At 26.6% G+C, this 7,542-nt stretch overlaps 1 pseudogene; it reads right to left on the bottom strand.

The window, feature by feature from the left end:
* Positions 1-5,473: 5,473 nt before the first annotated feature.
* Positions 5,474-7,542, bottom strand: LOC113552012 (annotated as a pseudogene).

The raw sequence follows: 7,542 nt of genomic DNA, 5'->3' as shown, positions 1-7,542 counted from the left end.
CACACACACACACACACACACACACATACACACCTATATCCATCTACTCATTCCATTCACAAGCAATTAAAGGTGCGCTTGATGTATCTAAGTACAATGTACATATATAGCTATAAACATTATAATGTGTTTCAGCACGAGCTTAAAGAAATTCCAATACATTATAATGCACAATATATATTATTATTATGTATACAAGGTTATTTATTATGCATGATTACCCTCGTTTTTATACTTAGATACCTAATGTATTATTCAAATTATGATTTTTGAAATTTTGAAGTTGGTATACTAAAATACCGTATTTTCAATTACTTTCAATATTTATATTATTTAAAAAGTAGGTATGGTGATATAAACATTTTGTATTTAAACAAAACCACTTTTTTTTATTTAAAATTATTTATTAGCCATTTTTTTTTTTTGGAAATTTTGATGTAAAAATTCAAACGAGTAGTTTCTAAGTTATTAAATATTATACACTACAAATATAACATAGTTCATGATGAACATTACTTGAAACTCGTATATTATTATAACACGTTATAATTTATAAAAATTATTTAAATTTATAGTAACTACTAAAATTAAATATAATATAACATATTATTATGTTAAATTTTTTTGTTAATGGTTTATAAAGATTATTATCATTAATATCTTAACTAATATTTTAATAATTCATAAACTGCTCGTTTAAATTCAAAAAAAATATTTACTTAACAATGTACAGTACAAAACGCAAGTTCTAATTTGAAAAAAACAGAATTTTTATTTCCATAGTCCACTCTTGATATATATTATAGTATACAAAAAATCTAAGTTTTTAAATTTATGATGTTTTAGTATAATATGTATATATTCCAAAAATCAGAATTTGAATACATTTATTATTAATGGAAAAAGAGGGATGAGTATAATTGGTGAATCACATTGTATAAATCTGGCACATACTACATAATATTGTCTGAAACTTGAATATCATGCTGTTAGGTACGTCATTAGGTATATGTTGTATTATTATTTTTCGATTATTTTTACTGTCGGCGACGACATGTCCAAAATATGCAAATGACGTTCATGTACCTACTATAATAATAATAATTATTATTATTTATATTTTGTAGGAAGTATACACACGTAGTATGTGTGTACTATACTAAGTGTATGCAATTTGAAGAAGAAAAACGAAGATCTATCACCCGGACGGCGGACGTATACGCGCGGCCGAGAAAAAAATTAAACGACGAACGTAGTCACAGTGCCGCCGCAAGGTAATTAATTTTAATACACGCGTAATCGGTTCCCGAGTAAAAACAAAGTGTATATGTATTGGTTCCCGAAAAAAAAAATTATCGTCATACAACTGCTCAAATTAATTCTCATAAATCTCACAGGTAATATTATTAAAATTTGATGACTAGAGTGTCTATCCACCAAGATAGCAGAAAGAATTTGCATAAATTTCAGAACGAATACCACGCGTTGTTAAGATTCGTTTGACGGAAAACATAATTATTAAGATCTGAGTACATACGTCCGCCCAAATAAAAACAAGACTTCTGTTTTTTCTCAAATAAAAACTTTTCTGTTTTATTGTAGATTATTTAGAGGATACATTTTTGAAAAATTTGAATGTGCCCACCTAACTCAACATTTGAACGAGTAGTTATCAAATTAGTTATATCAGTCATTAAAATGTTTATGAAATTCTTATATTAAGGATATAATAGTCCTTCAAAATTAAATTTAACGATTTAAACGTATACCAACTTTATATACATAACATATAGGTATATGTAATACACTTAGCGAATTACGATATATTATTTCGATATCTTTTACATTAAAATTGTACATAATAAACCATTTTATGTTATAATATTGCAAAAGGTATCGTATTAAAAATTGTTTATGTAGACTATAAATGTTATAGATTGTGAAATGCGAATACACCACTGTTGACATGTATAATATATGTTATCATTCTATCGTACATTTATAAATATGTGATAAAAAATAGCATGAATTCTCAAGGTCATCGCAATGTGATCAAACACACTTATCACGCACTTTTAATGGACTGGAGAGAAGTAAACTACAATCACAAATAATCGTAAATAAGTAATAATATCTTATAAATACCTATAAATAATATTAAATATTACGCAATATGTATAAATTGTACCAATATATTTATATAATATCGATTATAATTTAAAGTATTATATTATACAGCAGACATCTAACAAATAATATCATAATATTGGTGAATATTTTTCGTTCTTCAGAGTAGAGTTATCGTATTATATAACTTTGAGTACTACATAGTACATAACCTATAAGTTATATGCAGGGCTCGGGACTTATTATAACACTTAAAATCATTAAAACATCATTATAAGCACTCGAATAAGCATTTCAAAAACTTAGACACTAGGCATAATTTGTAACTGTGTTAAAAATAATATGATTAAAGATTACAAATAATATTGAAGCAAAATGATTAGGAAAAGTTTCTAACTAAAAAATCAAAAAAAATAAACAAATCTTTATATTATAAAAAAATCAAACTTCACTTTCGAGTCATTTTGCCTCATTGTTTATAGATTTTCAGAGGGATTTTCTCCAAAAAAAAAACTATAAAAACTAGTCAAAAAAGCAAAAATAACTAATTGAACGTGTTGTAACATGATATACACTTCCATAGCGACCATTATTCAAATATGAAAACTGCTACATTTTAAGTCAATCCATAAAAATAAGCAAATGCTTTAAGTTCCGAGCCCCAGTTATAAGAATATACTTTTTATATATATTATTTTTGTTTTCATAGTCTTCATTAAACGACAAATTTGTATTCGTACAATATTGTATAGTATATCTAATTATTAACAAACTGTTGTATTAACCGCATTGATTTATCTCATTAATCTATTAATTATTTATATTAGCTTATTAGTATTATATATTGTTAATCTTAGGTATATCGTATATGGATTAATTGTAGTTAAAATTGAACGTGTTAAAGCAAATAAATATGTAAAAATACTTTTATAAGAACTGTTGTCTCCGTCATCAGATTGGACTTTCATAGGCAATTATTTATATTATATTTTTAGCATCTAACTAAATTAGTTATTATTTATTCATTATTCATTTTACTGATATTATATAGAAATAGTGGAATTCTTGTGAACTAAGAAGTTTCAACTTTTAGATTATTATTTTATTATTTGGATATTAGACTTTCTATATTAGATAACTGTATGGTACAGTATAAGTGTAAACAAGAAATAAAAAGCTTTTGTCTTTTGTATTAAGTACAATAATTATTTTATACAAAAAGTATATTTTTATATTTTAAGTATTATGTATTATAATATAAATTTATGTATTAAACACATTTTTAATCATCTTGATATCAATTTCAAGAGTAAAGGAGTTGAAATTTGTTTCGGCTCCCCACTGCGTGTTTTGACCTTAACGCGCGCCAATGCATTTTGGCAATAAAGCGAGATGTAATCATTTTTAAATTGTCACTAATTTTTTATATGGTCATAATAATAATTATAATTGATGTAAGGATGTGCCAAAAAATAGTACCAGTAATCGGATAAAATTTCTAAGTACACTAAAAATAAATAATATTTAACCACAAAAAATTGAAATAATTAATATTTGTTATGCGTTTAAAATCAATAAATTATTATTATTACTTTAAAAATGATTAAATTTATAAAATGTTACAAGAAAAATTATCTATAAGTAAATTGAAAGAATATAAATGTATAACTAGAAAATAAATGTTGTATTATGCATGTTACCACTTTGGCAACAATATTTCTTTACAATATCTGATAATTTTTTCTCGACGTGGCTGACATTAATATACAGCTTTTACCTCAGATTCACAATATTTTATACGTGTTAATTATTTTAAATATATTATAAGTAAAATATTTTTCTCTAAGTATTAATGTTTTTTGTTACTTTTTTATAAGTAACTTTTTACATGATTTGATTTGAAGGTAAGCAAAAACAATATTATTATATTTATTGTTATTTTTTTTTTTTTTTTTTTTTTTTTTTTTAATGTCACTATTTAATTTCATTATCCGAAACAAAACACGTATCTGAGTATCTCAACATATAAGAAATGAATTTTTAATGAGTAGCTAATTAGTTAGTATTTAAAATTTGAGTGGAATATAATAGAATTTTCGTAATCAAATACTAATAATAATATAATTAATTAATCGTTAAAAATACTATTATTATGTATTTAAAATCTGAGTAAAATATTCTGCTTAGGAATAAATATATAATGATGTTCATAAAGAAAATTTATTGGTATGACTTAAATCTGAAATTATTTAAAAAGGATATATTTTCAAAATTGTTAATACTTTTCAATAATATGTGTATTGCCTTATTTAAATAATCACCTTGTAGCTTGTAGTATAATAAATTATTTGAATTATCATCATATAGAAGTCGAAAGCACTCTATCAGTCTGTGTATATAGATGTGAACTTAATTATCTTGTTCACGGTAGTATGGTAACCATTTAAAAAAGCGAAAATAATAATCGCAAAATCTGAAGTGTTTATCATTTACAGCAAATAAATGCAAATTACGAAATGCATCAGTGATAATATGCGTACATGATTTTACGATCATGAAATAGTTCATTTGAATATTTAGTATAGACAATAATAATGATAATAAATAAATGTGTAATAAATTCTCATCATAAGCTACTGTACGATAGCTGTATAGTTGGAGGAAACAAAACGATAAAAATATTTTGTTGGTGAGCATTTTGTTGTAAGTATATAAAGATAATATGCTTAGAGAAATTTTTAAATGTTGTTTTATTTCAAATAGAAATTATGTAAAAAAAGTATTTTCAAAAACAATATGTTTTGAAATAATAAGTGTTGTTCGAAAAATGATCACCTGTATTAGTTAACAATTATAAAGCTATCAAATGTTTGGTATTTAATATTTATAAGAGATAATAAAAATATTAAAAATATTAAAATGTTATTCATAATGCATTATTTCCTCTTTTGCTATTATACGTAAATAATTATTTATTTATACGAAAAAACTCTATTTATAATTAGAATCATAATTTTAAAGGTAGTTGTTAATGTAACATAAAACAAAAGATAATATAAATAAAAAGGTACTTAAAAGTGTGTGTATTTTAAATGTTTATATTAAAATTAGACTTTTTGTTTTTACTTAAATGCGATTATTACTTTCATTATTTTAGTTTTCTTTCTTATTATTTCGTGAATATTACTTCGTAGCTATCATTACTTTCGCTATTTTGGTCCTTTTCCACATTATGCTGCAGACGCTGCGTTATTAAAATATGCATAGCATATTGGTATATATATTATATTATAATTAATAAAATATAATATATTATACGTATTATATAATAAAATTGCTCATTATTTTATCGGCTGTCGCGACTGTTTCTGAACTTCCGGTTCAACTTCCGTATCCACGACAATTGCCTTTTGGACGTCCGATGGCATTGTGCCTCGTCCGGATTCATGTTGTTTTTATTGCCATCATCGTTGTCGTCGTCGTCTTCATCTGTTTCGCGGTCGGTGGCCGTACAAGACCAGCAACGCGACGCACCTCCGAGATATGAGGACGACCAAGAACGTCGATTTGACGTTGCCCCGCCGATTGACCTGGACGTCGTCACGGTATCCGTTTCGGCGGCGTCCTGCTCGTTACTGCTGTTACTGTAATCGTGATGATGGTGATGATGATGGTATTCGTCCGCCGAAAAATCACCCCGGCGGTCTGCGCACATGGACATGATTTCCTTCATTCTGTGTGATCTATTGAAACCGTTGCACGTCATAAGCCCGCGACACAACTCCGATGTCGACTTTACCGAATGCAGCGCAGATACGATTTGTGCCCTCTCCCTGCAATATAATAATAAATTATTATTATAATATCACACACAACCAATGTCAAGGGCTATATTTTATTCCCAGTTAAGAGGCCAATTGTTATTTGCACTGTATAAAAATAAATTACTTTATAAAATGATGATACTATTCGAAGAAATTTATTTTCGTTTTAAAATCCTTTACATCACGTTTTTCAAAATCAAGTAACTTTTTACTTATATAATACAAGTAATACTGAAAAAAATAAAAACGATATTGCACGATCCAAGTCTTTTATGGTATGTACTGTGTATATGATTTTTGTATAAAAATAGTTAGCCTTTCGCTCAAAAAGAGTGAAGAGCCAAGAGAATAAAATTATACTATAAAATAGTTGTTATTCTATTTATCGTATAATATATGTTTTTCCTAAGGTATATTTAATCTTTTCTAATTATATATTTTTCAACCGCTAAGAACTGCTGTCTACGTAGTTGAAAGCCATCATGCTAATAACCTTCAACAATTAGTGTTGTAAGAAAGGGCATATTTGAAGGATATTTAAACTAATTTGACATAATAGAAGTATAATATATGCTTATATTGTACACATAAAAATAAGCCAATAGGGGATGATTCACTCGTTTGTAGTCTGTAAAAAACACGTTGAGAGAACGTTTTACTATTATTATGAAGTGGGAATGGCCTTGTGTTAGTTTTAATTTAAATGATCAGAAGGATTAGGCGTGTAAAGGAATATAATATTTTTAATCTTTTGTTGTATTAAAATTACAAATGACGAAACATGATATTTTGTACGATGTGACGGTTGACGAATGAATTAAAACACGTTGAGGATTCATTAACGATGTAATAAGAGAAGTCATATATTATAAATTAATATTAATGCATTATTTAGAAAATATATAATATGATTTCAATAAAAGGGGCGAGAAATTATTCGAATTTTATTCCAATTTCGATTAACAATGCTGTCAGAGCAAGTTTTCAGCACCACAGGAATTCAATAAAATATTGTTTTTATTCTCATAAAAATTTCTATAACTATAATTACATAATATCCCTTATAAATCTCATATATACAATCCTAAATATCAAATGCATATTGTCTCACGACAATAATTTACCTATGATAAAATATTATTTCTACATGTTAAAAAAAAAAAAAACCAAAATGGTAATAATTCAAAGTCACCTACAAACGAGCCTTCCTTTCGCAAAACTGTAGTTTGAAAAATGCCTATCTATACCTAACTATTACCACGGTAACATGACATTAAATTATTATATTACTCTAACATAATATATATATATATATATACGTTATCAGCTCTATTACGCGTACGCTTTGCATACTTGTGTATGGGAGAGTTCGTTCTGGACGAGTTCCACGTGTAATAATTGTTTATGACAACGGTGCTGTCAGAGTTTGAAGATTGTGGACTGTTATCATTGTTGTCATCGTTATCTGCAGGATAATCCGTGATCAGGTCTCGTCTAGTGACCACACGATGATCGGCCGTCCGTCGTTGAATAACCTAAGCAAGTTCGACGTCGAGTCTTTGCAGTGAGCCGTGTCCTTTGACGATGACAT

The sequence above is a fragment of the Rhopalosiphum maidis genome, chromosome 2 (assembly GCF_003676215.2).
Source record: "Rhopalosiphum maidis isolate BTI-1 chromosome 2, ASM367621v3, whole genome shotgun sequence".
In the NCBI taxonomy this organism is placed as follows: Eukaryota; Metazoa; Arthropoda; class Insecta; order Hemiptera; family Aphididae; genus Rhopalosiphum; species Rhopalosiphum maidis.
The sequence above is the reverse complement of the archived record's forward strand: the minus strand, read 5'-3'. Positions and strand labels throughout refer to the sequence as shown.